The sequence below is a fragment of the Suncus etruscus genome, chromosome 3, assembly GCF_024139225.1.
Source record: "Suncus etruscus isolate mSunEtr1 chromosome 3, mSunEtr1.pri.cur, whole genome shotgun sequence".
In the NCBI taxonomy this organism is placed as follows: Eukaryota; Metazoa; Chordata; class Mammalia; order Eulipotyphla; family Soricidae; genus Suncus; species Suncus etruscus.
The window spans coordinates 22,899,966-22,917,019 of NC_064850.1; the positions used below are offsets into that span (position 1 = coordinate 22,899,966).

Sequence of the window (17,054 nt, forward strand, 5' to 3'; positions counted from 1 at the left end):
TTAAATCTGTTAAATACCAGTTTTATCTGAGAAGGCATTGAACATGCATTACTCATGGCATTCATCTCTGTGCCACAGTTAGACAAGACAGAAACCGTGCCTATTATGCCTGGCATATTGGAGATATGTAAGAAGTACTTATTAAATGGATACATTTATCAAATAATCATTAAGAGTCTTTTGGGGCTTTATCTAAATGTATTGGTATGTTAAAAAACATAGTTTTCATTCATGAAGGTTCTCTAATTTATGAAGCAATATTGATCAATAAGCAGTTACAACACAGGACATCAAGTGCTTGATACCACAGACTAATTGTTATAATTGAGTAGAGGAAACATGAATTTTAGGTTGGCTGATTTAGAGAATGATATTTTAACTGTGTCTGACTGCAATAAACCATGTGTGAATTGAGAGAAGGGGTAGGAAGGAGCAATATGACAAAAGAAGAAAATGTAATTACAGCTTGTCTTGTTCTTGAATTGAGGACAAATATGGAATAGAATTCAGTAGTATTTCCTCTCTCATGGGTATTATATAGGTGCTGGATACAGGGACATATACCCAGTAGTTCTATAATATACCTACTATAGGTATCTGTCTGTCTATCTATCTATCTATCTATCTATCTATCTATCTATCTATCTATCTATCTATCTATCTATCTATCTATCTATCTATCTATCAATCATGGGATCTTTATTCATAGAATTACAGTGTATAAGAACACTTCTTCCCTGGGACTTACTTTCATTTTGATAGAGTAAAGACACAAACTACCCAGTGTCTAGAATGTCTGTCTCTTCAATATGGTAAGCTACACTGCACTGGAGTTACAGTCTCACTAGAAACAGATAAAAGGTGCTGAAGTGATAATAATTGTTAGGATGTTTGGGCATGGCTGACCCAAATTTTATAGCTGACATCCCAGATGGTTCTTTTAACTAACCAGGAGTAATTCCTTAGTGTAGAGCCAGGAATAATCCCTGGGCATCTTCAGGTGTGGACACAAACCAAACCAAAACAAAGCAAAAAATAAAAACACTAAAGAATGTTCTATGTGTAGCTTAGGAATGATTGATGAAGAGCATTTTCCATTTTTATCCCTTGAAGTTTATTTCTGGACAAAATCTATGGGTGGCTCCTAAGACTAATCCCCTACTAATTTTAATAATTTTAATTAATAGTCTGATTAATTTTAACTAATAAGACCAAATTTCAAACATATTGAACCATATTTCAATTAAGTATTTTGAGACAAAAAATCAATGTATCAAACTCAAACTTGGAATAACACCCCCTGGATATTTTGAAATATGCCTAATAAAACACAGGAGTATTTCTGATGACTTTATCTATACAAACTTAAATAGGTCATTACACACATGTATGCTTTCCAGGTAAAGACCGGGAAGCTTTAAATGGCTGTGAAAAGTATTACTTAATAGCTTACAAATTAAGTGCTGGTTTTGAAAAAGGTTAGTAACAGAAATAGCAGTAATTACTCATAAAAATACACAGCTGGTAAGAGAAATCTGCATTAAGTTTTATACTAAGTTAAAAAAAATTGAAAGGGGACAGTAAGCAGGATTCAAACTTGATTAAGTTGTATCTCCTTTCTCAGGCACATCTCTAGGATTATGGTCTTCATGGACTCAGGAGATTGTCTCAATTTTTGAGTGATTTCAACAGATACATTTGAATCTAATATAGTCCTACAGCATATCTTTAAAAAACATTTTTTTGCAGTTTACTTTTACTAATATATTTATTTGGGTGTTAAATCCCTGTTTTTGCATAAATATTCCATTTTTAAGATAAGAAACTAGCTGACTGTGCAAATGAAATTCATAATTGTTTCCAGTGTTATGATTGGTTGATTAATTAAGGTCCCATTTCTATCCTTTTCTTTTAATATTTTTTAAAAGCAGTATTTGTTTGCAGTGGCTTCTACAATCTGAATTTTTCTTGTTGCCCATCATGAAAATGTTAAGACATTACTAAAAGGAAAAGAGTTATACAGGGCCTAATAGTACAGTGTAAGATAGTGAAGTATAGTACTTATCTGGCATGTAGCCTACCTGGGTTCAAGCCCAAGAACCTCATATTGCATAAGGTTCCTTAAGCACTGTGAAGAGTAACTCCTGAGTATAGATCTGGAGTAAGTCCTGATCATAGTTGGTGTGACTTCAAAACAAAAAAAATCAAATAACTACTACTTATGAAAATAAATAAGACAAAAAAGATATCTGTGGTCACATACTGGACAAATAAGCATTATTAAACTTCCTTGCCTAAAATAATCAACAGATAAATGCAATAACCACCAAAATACTGATGACATTTATCATGGAAATAGAGCAAATAAAATTAGTATGGAAGCTATTTTGAAAAGAAAAATAGAGACATTCTCTTCCTAATATCAAACTATATTACAAAGGAATAGTAATACAATTAACTTATTGATGGAATAGTCAAGGAAATTCTTTTTTGTACTTTGTACTTCTCTTTGACAATTTAGTATGAAGTAGAAACTTTAAGGTCAGTTGAGATTTAATTTTTTTGAGAAAAATAATATACTTTCACACTTTAATAGTCTGTAGTTATTTTACAATTTCTTCTCCCTTACCCACTGTTCTTCCCTTTTATCTCTTCTTTTTGCCAATAGCGACTCTAAACTTAAAATTACCTGCATAATTTTATGTATAATTTTTTTCAAAGAGGAAACAGAAAAGGGGACAAGAAGTTACTAGACCAGATTATATATTATATGTGTATAAGGTGTGTATGTTTGTGTATGTGTGACCAACATAGGTTTTATTTTTGGAATGACTGTCTACCCAGATCTGAAAGCTAAAGTCTGACTCCACTGATATGATCTAAAATATGGGTTATGTTTGTGTCCATACCTCCTAACTCAATAAGACTTTAAAATCACAACGAAGAGATTATTTTATCCACCACAATGTCCTACTTGTGCTGGAATCTTCTGCGTTGTTTGGTTTGGCTCTTCGTCTGTCATTGTACTCTCTTATCTGGCTGTTACTTCTACCTAGAAATGTCAATTTCCTCTGACTTTTCTTTTTGCCCTTGGATAAGCTCACATGCTACTGAGATCTTTGGTACAGCTGCACTATCTTTGTCCCTCTTATCTTTTTTTATTTGTTTTGGGATCATGTCCAGTGATGCTACTGCTCAGGACTTACTACTAGCTCTATACTTAGGGATCATTTCTAGTAGTTCTTGGAGGGACAATATAAAATAATGGAGCTAAAACCAGAGAAGGGCTTATGCAAGACAAGCACCTACACCCCTGTATTATATCTCTGGTCTGGGCTTGTCTTTTTTATCTCTCTATTCTCAGCCATCTCTGATGGAGAGGAAGGAAAGCAGAATTGGGGAGTGGAACACATATTTAAGGGAAAAAAGATTGGGCACAACTTTATTGCGCACATTCCATTCCATATCCTTTTGTGATTATTAGCCATTTAAAACTGAAAGGGATTTTGCAGCCAGTGATAGTCTCTGAACAGATGATTAATGGTTTAATCTGTAATAACTCTACATTTTATGGAATCCTGATAGGAGTCCACATCTGGTGAGCCAAGCTATTTAAGGATGTGTTAATTCTCTTAATTGCTATACGTTTATTCAAATTGCTGGCACCTGCGGGCTTTAGGATAATGTGTTTGTTGTTGCTTTTTATTTTTTTTCAATATATTTCTTCCTATCCCCATCGCACTGGTTTGCTGTTGCTCCTTTTTATCATTTAATTTTTTTTTGGTTTTTATTTTGTTTTGTTTTCTTCTGTAATCACGATACTTAGAACATTTGAATTCTGTTCTTAATTGTTCTATTTTTTTTTTGGTTGTTGTTGTTTTCCAAAGCCTTTGCTTTGGTATCTGTCCAATTTCTTGTAACTCTGTCCATAATCAATGCATTTACGTGAAAATAAGACTTGTCTACTCTTTCCCCTTAGATTAGAGAATTCAGCTGCCCCAGAATGAGAAAAGATCAAGTGAGAGTTTTGAGAGGGTGGTTTAAAATCCTTTGGCTTTATAACCATAAATCTGGCTTTATAACCATAAATCTGGGGTTTAAGTCTTGCCTAAATCCACTCATACCAGTTGCAAGACTTAGCCTGCCATTTGACATCACTTGGCCCCAGTGCTTTCATCTGATAATATCTTCTTATATATTTTTAGGTTGAAAGAAAATAAGATAAAACTATAGCTATTTTATAAATGATAAAGCATTTTATAAATATTAGAGATATTCTTAATACTATTAAATAAAAATTAAGTTATATCTGCTCAAGAAATCATTTATATCTTTTTGCTCTTTTTTTCTAATTAATAGCCTAGTTAGGAGAGTTCAATGTGGTTTTATAAAACTGAGCCAATGAATTGAAAGCCAGTGGAAATACTAACTAGAAAACCCTCAAAACTTGGGCATACATCTATCAATCTATACAGTAAATATAATGATCACTCACTTTCAAGTCAATTACATTACTGTGGAGGACTTCTAATGTATAAATGCAAGTTCTTGCTCATTGAGTTTATGATAGGAAGGTAAATTTTGATATTATTTCTTCTATTCTTGAGAAGAGAGCTCTGTGGGTTTAGGGGAAATAAAACTTCCATAGAATAAAAGTACTAGTACAAAAAAGGACACCACGAGGAATGAGATTTTCACAGTGTAAAACAGAAGGAAAACAGGGATCAGAAGCTAGTAAATGAAAGAATGTTTGGGAAAGAAAAAGAAAACTAAACTATATCTCAGTATTTGTCTGTTAGGTTGACTATAGAAATTTCTATTTTTTATGGATATAAAAATGTATTATAGCACAGTGATCAAATATTACATTTTTTGGTAGAAGGCCAATTGACCTTCTGGAAAAGAGATTTTCTAGAAAATTAGTATAAGGAGAGAGACAATTGCACTTGGGATTACAGAATAAAAGTAGACACAAACTTGATTAACCAGAGATGTGTTAAATAATGGAAGAGTTGTAAAGTTCAGGGTGTGGATGTCTAGAGCAAATAGTCATGTATAAGATAGTTTTCAGGATAGTTTCAAGGATTTTTAGCACTTCATTGCTGCAATACACAAAGAGAGGGTCTTAAATCAATAAAAACAAGCAGTGGTCCTCAAACTATGGCCCGCGGGCCACATATTGTATTTGTATCTATTTTGTTTCTTCATTGCAAAATAAGATATATGCAGTGTGCATAAGAATTCGTTCATAAGTTTTGTTTTTACTATAGTCAGACCCTCCAATGGTCTGAGGGACAGTGAACTGGCCCCCTGTTTAAAAAGTTTGAGGATCCCTGCATGATTAGAGGATGAAGTCTGATTTATAATTGATGGGCTATCGATGACTTAGATTTAGAGAATATTTGGATGAGACCTTGCTTCCATTTAACTCACTTTTGACAAATATTTATTGTTTATTTATTTTTGTTTGTTTGTTTTGGGGCCACAGCTGGAAGCATTCAGGGATTACTCCTGGCTCTGCATTCAGAAGTTGCTCCTGTCAGGATCTGGAGACCATCTGGGAGGCTAGGGATTGAATCTAGGTCAATCCCAGGCCAGTGGCGAGCAAGGCAAAAACCCTACTGCTCTGCTATCGCACAGGCCCCTATTTTTATTTATTCTTATTCTAAATCCTATGATTCTGAGATGCTACTTCCATTTCTGACTCTTTAGAGAATGTGTGAACTCTGTAACTTACAGATTTTGGCTCTTCAAACCATGCTTATTTGGTTCATAAGTGGGCATCTCACTTGATTTAGTTCAGCTATCTAGAGGCTTGAGGGCATTGTTCTTTGTAGAGAAGCAACTCCCTTTCCTTTGAGAAAAACTTGGAGTGATATAAAGCTGCACTCTGGTCATTCTGCCACATATAAACTAAAGTGAAGCCAGATGGAGAAAAGCAGAGCAAAAAAAGGGTCAGAAACTAAGCTCTGATGACATTTTTGAGATCTGAAATTAAATACTTTATAAACTGGATTTATAGTCAGGACTGACTGAAAAACTTCTTTTGTCAAAACAGGCTTGAGTGGAATTTTCTGTCATTTGCAAGAGTCCCTAAGTAAGGTGAATGTATCCTCTTGGTCCATTTTCCTTTGACTTCTTTGGCAAGAAGAGGGATATATGACAGGTAAAGAGAGACAAGTTTAGGAAATATTATTGGGGTCTCTTAGAAAGTAACTCATTGTTCTGCATTGTTTGGATTTTTGTCTTGGGCAAATAGTACATGAGGATACAGAGAAGTTTTGTTTGTTTTTGGTCCACACCCAGTGATGCTCAGGGGTTACTCCTGGCTCTGGGGTCAGAAATCGATCCTGGTTTGGGGGACCATATGGGCGGAAGGGAATTGAGCCAAGGTCAGTCCTAGGTCAGAAGCATGCAAACACCCTACCGCTGCGCCATTGCTAAGGCTCCAAGCATTCAGAGAAGTTTTTAAAATAAAATCTTAAAACTCCATTTTTTAAAGTGATAGAGAACGAGAGAGATGACCAAATACTAAAAAGTAAATAATGCAAGCTATCTAGGAAAAAATTTTAAATGCATTATTTAAGATGGTATAGGAAACTAGTGACCCAGAGTCATAGTGTTCTTGGTCTAGAACACTAAATTCGAGCCCCTGTAAACCAAGTTCATACATCAGTTTTAAATTGCTATTCTGGGAGCCAGATTGATAGTGCAGCAGTAGGGCATTTGCCTTGCACTCGACTGACACAGAACGGACCTCGGTTTGATCTCTGGCATCTCTTATAGTCCCCCAAGCCAGGAAGGATTTTTTTTTTTTTGGCCTTTTTTTTAACTTTTTTTTTAATATAATTTTTATTTTGATCATAGTGTCTTACATATTATTGACAATAACATTTTAGGTACATTTTTACATAAAATCAGGGGGGATTCTCATCACCAAATTGTCCTCCCTATACCTCCGTTTTCTGAGCGCATAGCCAGGAGTAACCCCTGAGCATCACTGGATGTGGCCCAATCAAAATATAACAAAACAAAATATTGTTACTGTGTCATTAACTGAGGAAACTACTTGGAAATAAATTTTGTGACATCTTCAATACAGAAAATTTGTAACAATGCAAGGGCTAACCAATGAAGAGATAAGTTAATGGGTTCTGATGAATTGGATCTATTTTGACCTACCTGGAAGCTTCAGGTAGCTACATTATAAGCTGTCTTAATATTACTATTAGAAACTTGAGGGGTAGTAAAAGAACATGTGCTTCACTTTTGTGGATTTCAAGAACCTGAGTGATAGAAAACATGTGCCTATTTTATTGAAGAATAGTTAACAGAGTTCTAGTCTAGAAAAAAAAAAGAGATGGTAATTCTATAGTATAATTTTATGTATAAAAAGGCAGACATGGGAGTTAGTTCTTCTTCTTTTTTGGGGGGGGTTGAGGCCACACCCATTTGATGCTCAGGGATTACTCCTGGCTAAGCACTCAGAAATTGCCCCTGGCTTGGGGGGACCATATGGGACGCGGGGGGTCGGGGGGATGGAACCGCGGTCCTTCCTTGGCTAGTGCTTGCAAGGCAGAGACCTTACCTCTAGCGCCACCTCACTTGCCCCATGGAGCTAGTTCTTTTTTGCAAAACTGTTATACTCCCATTATCTACACAATGTTGAAAATGTTACTTAACCTTTTCTGAGTCATCATTTCCATCTTTATTAGTTGGGGAAAATAATAATTTCACATGGTTGTTGTATTATAGAGATAATGCAAAAATTTTAGAATGATTATTGAATATAGAAAATGCTTTATAAACTGGTTTTACCATTATCATAATTATAATAATTATAAATATTATGCATTTATGTGATCGCTCAAGATATTATTTTCATTTCTGCATGATCAAATTTAGAAGTCAATTGAGCTATCAAAAAGAGGGACTCAAGGGCCAGAGCTTTAGCATAGTGGTAGAGTGTTTGCCTTGCACAAGGCCAGCTCTGGATGAACCGAATCCCATGTGGTCCCCTGAGCCTTCCAGGAGCAATTTCTGAGCCCAAAGCCAGGAGAAATCCCTGAGAGCTGCTGGATGTGACCAAAAAAAAAAAAAAAGAGGACTCAAGATTATGACATTAAAAGAATTGGCATGGTAGGATGGTAGAAAGTTTGCCTCAAAGAATGGGGGAGTGAAGTTAGATCTGAGAAGGGAATTTTATGTTGGAAATGATCACTCTGAACAAGAACTGCATACTAAAAGGAGATAAAGTGATACTCTTTCAGTAATAATATTGCAAAACACAGTGCCTAAAAGGAGAGAGTAAGAGAGAGAGAGAGAGAGAGAGAGAGAGAGAGAGAGAGAGAGAGAGAGAGAGAGAGAATGCCTGCCATAGAAGCAAGCAGGCAGTGGGGAAGGCAAGACGGAGGTTGGGAGGAAAATAGGGGACATCGGTGGCTAGAAAGTGCACTGATAAAGGGTGGGGGACATTGTATGACAGAAACTCTATCATAAAAATCTTTGTAACTGTGTATCTTAATAGTATCTTAAGAATAAAATTAAATAAAACATAAAAAAGAATTGACTTATCGATGCAAGTACTTGAGGAAGGAAAGATTACCAAACCCAGAGGTTGAGAAGTATTTGTACACATGTACTATCTTATTCTATCTGGTTCACATATCTTCAAGAAGAACTAAGAAAATTAAGTAGAAACTACTAAAAGAAAACATTTTAGTGAGCACAGCCCATGGCTCCTATCAGAGTAGTGAATTCTTTATCATTTTCAGGCATCCAAGAGAGTCTGCATAATCCTTTGTTGATGTTATAGAGGAGAGTATAGCACCCATAGCCTTTATTTTCTCATTTCTTTTCAAGCTTAGAGCTCTACAATAAAACAGCCTTCTGAAAAGGTTTAGATGGATTAAACTGAATTTTATTATATTAAACATTTCCCTGCTTAATCTCCAAATCAGTTGACTACATGTTTTACTGAGATCATAGGGTTGTCCTTGTGGTCTGTTTTGAGGTTCCCAGCAATTGCTATCACCCATCACTTATAATTATTTTTCTTTCCCCAGACTTTTACTGGCATCATCTCTAAAACCATTATAACCACAGCAATTATAATCATAATAGCAACAATAAAGACTAACAATTATTGAGCACTTAATGTAAGTGGATGAGAAGTATGATTTTACAAGGCTAAGTATTTCATACATAATTCTTAATTCTCAATAAATGTATATGGTAAAGTAAATTCTGTTGTTACTAATTTAAATTTTAAAGGAGGTTGGTGTCTTGCCTAGACAACACAGTTAACAAGGATTGAGGTTTCCATTTCCACCAACTCAAAGGACTTGGTGAAAAGTAAAAAAGACATAAACTCCTAAGGAAATGTGAGTCTGTGGTTAAACCCTCTCAAGGAATGGTCTCTTACCATTAAATTACCATGGTAATTTAGAGGTTCTACTTCATAGGAAAGGTCATTTAATCAGACAAAAATGTCTTGCTGGAGACTGGATACAATTACCTATTTCTTTCACCTTACCATTGATCTAAGAGGAAGACAGTTTTTGCTTGATTTCCCACTTTGACTGGGAAAATTGATATTGCTCAACCTGTTAATGGAGGAATGATTTTCATTATTGGACCTAAGTAGGAAATAGATTCTCAATGTATAAACACCATAGTGGAATGCCTTTGTCTTGAGTTTTTCAGCATATTGGTACTTTGCTCCAGTTCAATATTTACTGTGCCCTCAAATATTGACTGTGCCTTTTACCAGAGTAAAGAGTGGCTAGTTTGGGGACTTCTCTCTCTCTCTTTTTCTTTTTTTTTAGTTTGGGGACTTCTTAGGAATTTTTATTCTGATTCTGGAATTCACTTGTTTGTCTTTGCATTTCTTTCTTCTTCAAGATAAATTCAATGGAACTTATTGCTTTCTAAAAATGTCGCTTATTTACAGAAAATGTAATCTACCACAACTTTCCAACTGAGACAAAAATCTCTTGTGTCTTCAAATGCCTCAAAGGAAAGCAAAAAATAGTTTTTGTACACATATACCTAGAGGGCCAAGTAATTATCAGGCTAATGAATTCCCTAATGTAAAAATTATTTTGCAAATGCAGAGTTGTCTATTCCATAGTGCTATGTGCTTTAGTAACCTTGTTTCCTGTTCCTCTGCTGCCACCACTGTGCTTTTGGACCACAAGTAGTTTCTGCATAGATCTCAAGAGAGATAAGGGCAAATCAATTCAGATATAACATAGAGTAGCCACAGTGCAAACCACCTACCAGCCAATAATATTCTCCTCCTATCCACTTCCTCAGCCTCTATCTCACTGACCAATTTGGGCAGGTGGTAAATCTTACACTTTCATGGAGAAAATAAGAAACAATTTAGCATATGTATACTTGTTAAGCTTCTCTCCTTTCATTTTAAATTTTATTTTCCATGATACTTAGCTACCTTCTTTTCTTCTTTTGTGAAATATGAGCTTCCTCTTCTCTACATGTAAAATAGTCATATCTGTCTATTTTGAAACTTCATCCAGGAGTTTCCATTTGAATCCTCTTAGTTTCTTTTCACCTTTTTCTATTCCATCAAAATCGTTTTCTTGATCCTGTATCTAGACCATAGAATGATACTTTAATTTCAATGAAGATTTCCTGAGGAAGTAACTATCCGCAACACTTTTGGAGTATTGTTGTTCATTTTAGCTTGCTCAAAATAGTAACACTTTATTCTATATTCTTTCAGGCAAGTTCTACCTCCACTGCATTATAATTACTGTAATAGCCCTTGCAACATTGTATTGTAATGATCTGTTTTCATAGACCAACCCCAGGGTGAATGGGCTGAAACAGAATGCTTCAAGGATTAAGAAAATAAAACAGACATAAAGAATGCATTGTATCAGTGGTCTCACAGCCTCCATAACTGAGAGTCCTGACTGTCCTCCAATTACAATCTTTATTGTTATAGCATAGGAAGAAGGGCAACATTACATTCCTATGTCTAGGAAGAAGAAAGGCAACATTAACAGACATTTGCCTATCTATGCTAGCTAACCAGGGTAGGCTTTTACAATTCAAAGTGGTCTGAGTCAGTCAAAACAAAGTTCTCTGGAATGTCTTCTCTGGGAGAGGTAGCAGAGATAGGAGTAAATAAAGGACCCTCGCCAAGAGGGCATTTCCTTGTGGTGCTAATTTTCCAGGAATTAAGAGTCTATAAATCATGTAGTCAGCCTCTTGCCTCAGACTATTATCTCAAGCCTATTTCATAAACATTTCATAAACATCTGTGTATCTAATACCCAGGTTCTGTAAGGCAGGGACTATGGTTTATATTGATATATATCAAACTTGAAGTAAGTATATGTTCAACATATGTTCAACACATGAATATATAGAAGAATTATTCAATAAATTGACAAAATTCGTGAATATCGGAAGTAAAATTATTGCTTTGAAGTTATAGTTTCTGCTTATTGCCATTTATTCATAGCACCATTACTTCAGAACCATTTATTCACTTGTTCATGGGTGCAGTAAATATTCAATAAACTCCCATATGGCTATAAAATCTGTTCTAAGTATTTAGAATATATGTTGAATAAGGACATAGATGAGAATTTTCATCTGCTTGTTTATTCCCTGAGACCATGAAATTCACATTAGAATTGCACGAGACTAAGAATAAATGCATCATCAGTGAGTTAAAAGAATTTAAAGTAAGTGATATAAAGGAACTAATAGAGAATATCAGTGCCTGGGAAGCTTGGACTTTGTTACTAGAATAGTGGTCATAGAAATATTCTCCAAAGTGATAACTAATAAATCTGGTCTGTAAGATGGACAGTTCACAAGAGTTCTGAAAGAGAATGTTTTAAACAGAGAAACTGCAACGTAAACATTGTCTAAAGCAAGAAAAAGCTTTTGCCTTGGGTACTAGAGTAGCTTGTTGAAAAACCAAACCAAAACAAATTACAAGCAATTCCTGTAGCTGTGAATCAATGAGAGGGGTGGCAAGAAAAAGAAAAGTCTACAGTTATATCTTCTTTTCTTAAAAGACTCCAGTGAGTGAATTTCAAATCATCAAGCTTGTCTTTTACACGAGCCTGTATGGACCTGTTTATTTTCTATCCAAGAAGACTTTCATGGGCCAGAATGACACAGTGGATAGAGTGCTTGCCTTGCATGTGGCAGCTGGGGCTTAACATCCCAAAAGATCCCTTGAGCATTGCCAGGTGTAGATCAGGAATAGTTTCTGGGCATTTCTGGTCGTGCTCACTTCATCACCTCCCCCAAAAAGCACCTCAAAACAAAGTGGATTTTCTCTTTTCTATTAGAGGGCTGCTAACACATCTGCAGTCTTGGTTGCTGCCTGGATTCCACACTTCCGTCATCATGGTCTCCTTCTTGCCCCTTTGAGTCTTGCTTTCCTATTTGTTTCTTTGCAATCTATAAGCACATGTTAATTTTTCTGTCCTATAAATCTATCTCCTTTATTTGTGCCTTCTGCATCTTAGGAATGTATGAAGGCTAGGAAAGTTATGAACATACAAAATAGGAGGCTAAAGTAATACTACAGCAGGTAGGTAGGGTACTTGATTTGCACAGGCTGACCTGAGTTTTCTCCCAGGCAGCACAGATGGTTTTCTGAGCCCCACAGGAATGATTCTGAATATAGAGCCAGGAATAAGATCTGATCTCTGCAGGGTGTGGTTCCAAAAACAAAACAAATAACTCCCCCCCCCAAAAAACAAACAACTAAACAAAGCAACACACGCAGTTGTTTGATTCTTTTTTTTTTTTTGGTTTTTCGGGCCACACCCGTTTGATGCTCAGGGTTACTCCTGGCTAAGCGCTCAGAAATTGCCCCTGGCTTGGGGGGGACCATATGGGACACCAGGGGATCGAACAGCGGTCCTTCCTTGGCTAGTGCTTGCAAGGCAGACACCTTACCTCTAGCGTCACCTAGCCAGCCTCAGTTGTTTGATTCTTGAAATAAATAGTCATGAGATCACTCACATAGAATAACCCATATCTTTTCTAGAAAGAGATGTGCTTGTTCTGTGCAGTGAGCTATGTGAGAAGTATGCATGTTTACTGGAATTTCTAACAGCTGACACTGTAGTCATGATCCACTTACTCAAGGTGGCAAACTCAGAGTGAGCTTATCTCTTTTTCCTCTTTACCCTTCACCAGTCTGTCACCTTATCATATTGACACCCCCTTGTTATATGTCACATTCATTTCTTTCTGTTCTGGACCTCAGCTTCAACATTGCTGTCTGACATATCTTGCTTGCTACTGAGATATCAAAAGTTTTCCCCATTCTCTGTCCTTTTCCACACTCCACATCATTTGGTCTTGGTGCTTATCTTCGAAACATCAAATACCCACCAAAATGTATCTTCAGCCTCCCACCCATGGCTTTCTTAAATTTATTGCAACTTTGCTACTGCTTTCTCATATGCTTCTCTATTTTTAGCCAGAGTAGTTATTTGATGTTATTCTAAATATGTGTTTTGTGTTCTTGCTTTTAAAACTTTCAAATATGATTAGTGCCAGCCAAGGATTTCTCCCTCTGTTAACTCCCACTCGTTTTTCTAAGACCCCTTCAGCTTCTCAGATGGCTATCCCTGGTGATCTTTCTTGCCTTTGAATTCTATGGAATAAGTTGTAAAAAATCAGATTTTGGGAATAGTGTCCAGTATTAAATTTTGATTCTGTCACTAGTATATATGTGACTTTGGTAAACTTAACTTCTCCATAGTTTCCATCTATAATAATATCATATTAACATTATAAACCTCAGTGACTGGAAAGATTGTGCAATAGGTAGGATGTTTGCATTATGTGTGACATACCCAGATTCAATCTTTGGCACCCTGAGCACAGACAATGTGAACCAAAAATCAGTGAAACAAAAATATCTACTTAATAGTCTTTTCTGAGGGTCAAATTAGATGATTCAATACCACCACATGGTAAAAATTCAATAAATATTAGCTATAATTATAAGTTATTTTATTCCTGAATCTCTTCACATGATTGTTAGCTTTTCTGAAAGACCATATTTTTTAAACAGAGAGGCTTTTTAGTTTTATCAATAAACATAGGTTTATTTAAATACTGAAAGTAACTTATATCCTTCAAATGAATACCTCAATTTCTTGATTGCAAAGGACCTACTCTATCTCCAAAATATGAACCCAAATGAAATGATGCTATCAGCAAAATGAAAATATTTTCCATAAATCATAAAAACATCCTTTTTAAGTATAGATGAGATGTATGTGCATATACAAAATACAAATGCAGTGATTTAACATTTTAAAAATTTCTGGCACTCTAATGATAATATTTTAATATGATGATGATCATCTTTAAATGATGACATTTGGATTTGTAAATGTATCTTTTTACCATAGATAATTGTATATAACAATTCAAATAGGTTATGTTAAAGATGCCAGTAAAAGAAAACTGAGTTCAAAATTTTAGGATAGACTTCATAATCAGCAGCAAACCTCTTGAGTTCTAAATTTTTATGAAATTTAAATTTCCTTGAAGTACCTTAAACCACCAGTCACCTTTAAATTATTGATTTCATGAATTTTGGCTATATTCTTGTCTTGGCACTAAGAATTTATAATGAATTGGGCAAGTCCCTCTTTTTGGAAAATGCTATATTTCAGGAATGTACAAATTTTGCTGTAAAGGATGAAGTTACTGGCTTTCAACTGGGAATAGTTTCAACACGGAATATATGGCAAATGTCTAGAGGCAATTTCATTACTAAAACTATATTGAAGGAGCCAGAGTGATAGCACAGCAGTACGTCATTTGCTGTGCACATGGCTGACCCAGAATGGATCCGGGTTCAATCTTTGGCATCCCATATGGTCCTGCCAGGCGTGATTTCTAAATGCAGAGCCAGGAGTAAGCCCTGAGCACCATCTTCTGTGGCCTAAACACCAAAACAAACAAACAAAAACAAACCTATATAGAAAGGGCTGTTGAAGTGGAGTCAGTGATGGGATAGGAGTGCCATTGACTTAATGAACTTTGACTTTTTGAGTCTGAGTGGTTGTTCTACATTCTACAGTGCATAGGGTAATTCCCTAGAGCAACAAACTAATTAGCCCCATTTTCAGTCATTCAGGGTTGAGAAAATGGAGTTCCACTTTAGGATGATAACCTAGGGTGATTCTAAACTCCCTTCCGTGGGTATAAAGAATAGATATATGTATAATTTCTTTATAATATTTTTAAAAATTATTTTTATTCTTGATATTCTATGATTTATAATACTGTGAATAATGGTATCTCACACACACTATTCTATCAGCATATTCATCATCAGTGTACCCACTTCCCTTTCTCAAAGATTCCAATATCTTTTTTCAACCTGCCTCTTTCACTTAGTTGTAAGGGTAAATTCTCCCATTACACTAGATTTCTGTGTATCTTTGACTCTCAGATATGAGAGAGATCATTCTGTATCTATTCATTTCTTTCAGACTGACTTTACTCAGTATATCATCCTCCAGTTCCATTTATGCTGTGGCAAATTATATGTTTCAGTGCTTTCTTGAGGCTGCATAGTATATAATTATATTCACACATATCTATATATCTCTCTATTGTCTATTATCTCACAACTTCTTGAACAGAATCAAGAGTTCAGAGTTAAGTCCCCAAATTTATTACTAGCTAATCTCTGACAAAGGTGATAAATAAGAAAGTGAAGCAAAGAAAATCTCTTCAAGAAATGGCGCTGAGAACAGTAGATTGTCACATATTAAAAAATGAAATTAGAACCAGATCTAATACCACTTATGAAAGTATACTCATTTTTTCTTTATGTGTGTAATCATGCTTGAACAAACTCCTACATGATGCTCAGGTGGGCAGTACTCAGGCCTTCTAGGATAAATGGGCTGGCATATCATTCAAATGGCCTAAATAACCAGTGTTTCCTGGATGTAATAGTGCCAGAGATTTCTGGGGACATCTCAGTAGTGCTGAGGACTTCCCTGGTCTCACCTAGTGTTTTTCCAGAAAACAAATGGTGTCAGAAATGGAACTTGTATTGGATGCATGGTAGAAAGACACCCTAACTTGTACAGTTTCTCAAACTCCTCATTTCTTTTTAAAAACACCCCCAAACTAGCAAAAGGACTTTTGTATATTGGGTGTATGAAAGAATACTACATAGATTTAGATACAGGGAAGACAGACACAATCTTACAATCGATTCCATCCTCCATTGCAGTAAGTCACCATATGGGGAAAGGTTGGAACATGGATTTATTTATCCCCAGGAAACTTCTCTGCAATCTTGTGGGACCATTGATGCCTATGCATGAAAGAGAAGCTACTCAAAATATAGCAATGAAAAATATCAAGGTTTACGTTCTAACTCATGCAGCTGTAGCTTTCAGAAATTTTTATGTTGAAATAAGGAACTTTTAGAAAAGATAGTTAAGTAAATTGATTTTATTTAGGAAAGATGAGAAAGAGCAAAGGGAGAAAGAGGACCCCATAAAGTAAAAGAAAATTATATCCCCCAAATTTTGGGTGACTCCAGAATAGAGTGCACTGAAATGGTTCTTAAATGGCTTGTGCACAAACTCACAAATCCCAGGACCCTGTGCAGAAGTCATCATTTGAAAAGCTCCCATGCTGAGTGTTAAAATAGCTCATTTGATAGTTTTATATTGTTGTATTTAGAGACAAAACACTGCACAGATATTTGTAGATAGAGACTGGTGGGTAACATCCTTGCACTTTTTATCCTTTATTTTTTTTCACTGTCAGACACCATCTATGTTTTTATTATTCTTTATTTCCTTCCTTTTCTCTCTCTCTTTTTATTGTGTGCTATCTTTGCATTTCTTCTATATCTCACTGCAGAGAACCATCTTGGTACTATCCATCAGATGCACTCCCTGGATATCACTTCAGGAAGCTACTGCATAATTCTAGGGCCCTAATTTTTACATATGGTGACCAGCTTTTGCAGCCTCTCCCCAGGAGATATTCCTTGATTGTCT

General features: G+C 35.6%; 1 protein-coding gene across 7 annotated transcripts in view; it reads left to right on the plus strand.

The window, feature by feature from the left end:
- Positions 1–17,054, plus strand: part of LOC126003964 (neurexin-3-beta) — a 1,607,127-nt gene that overhangs the window by 372,014 nt on the left and 1,218,059 nt on the right. The gene's annotated exons all lie outside the window — the stretch shown is intronic.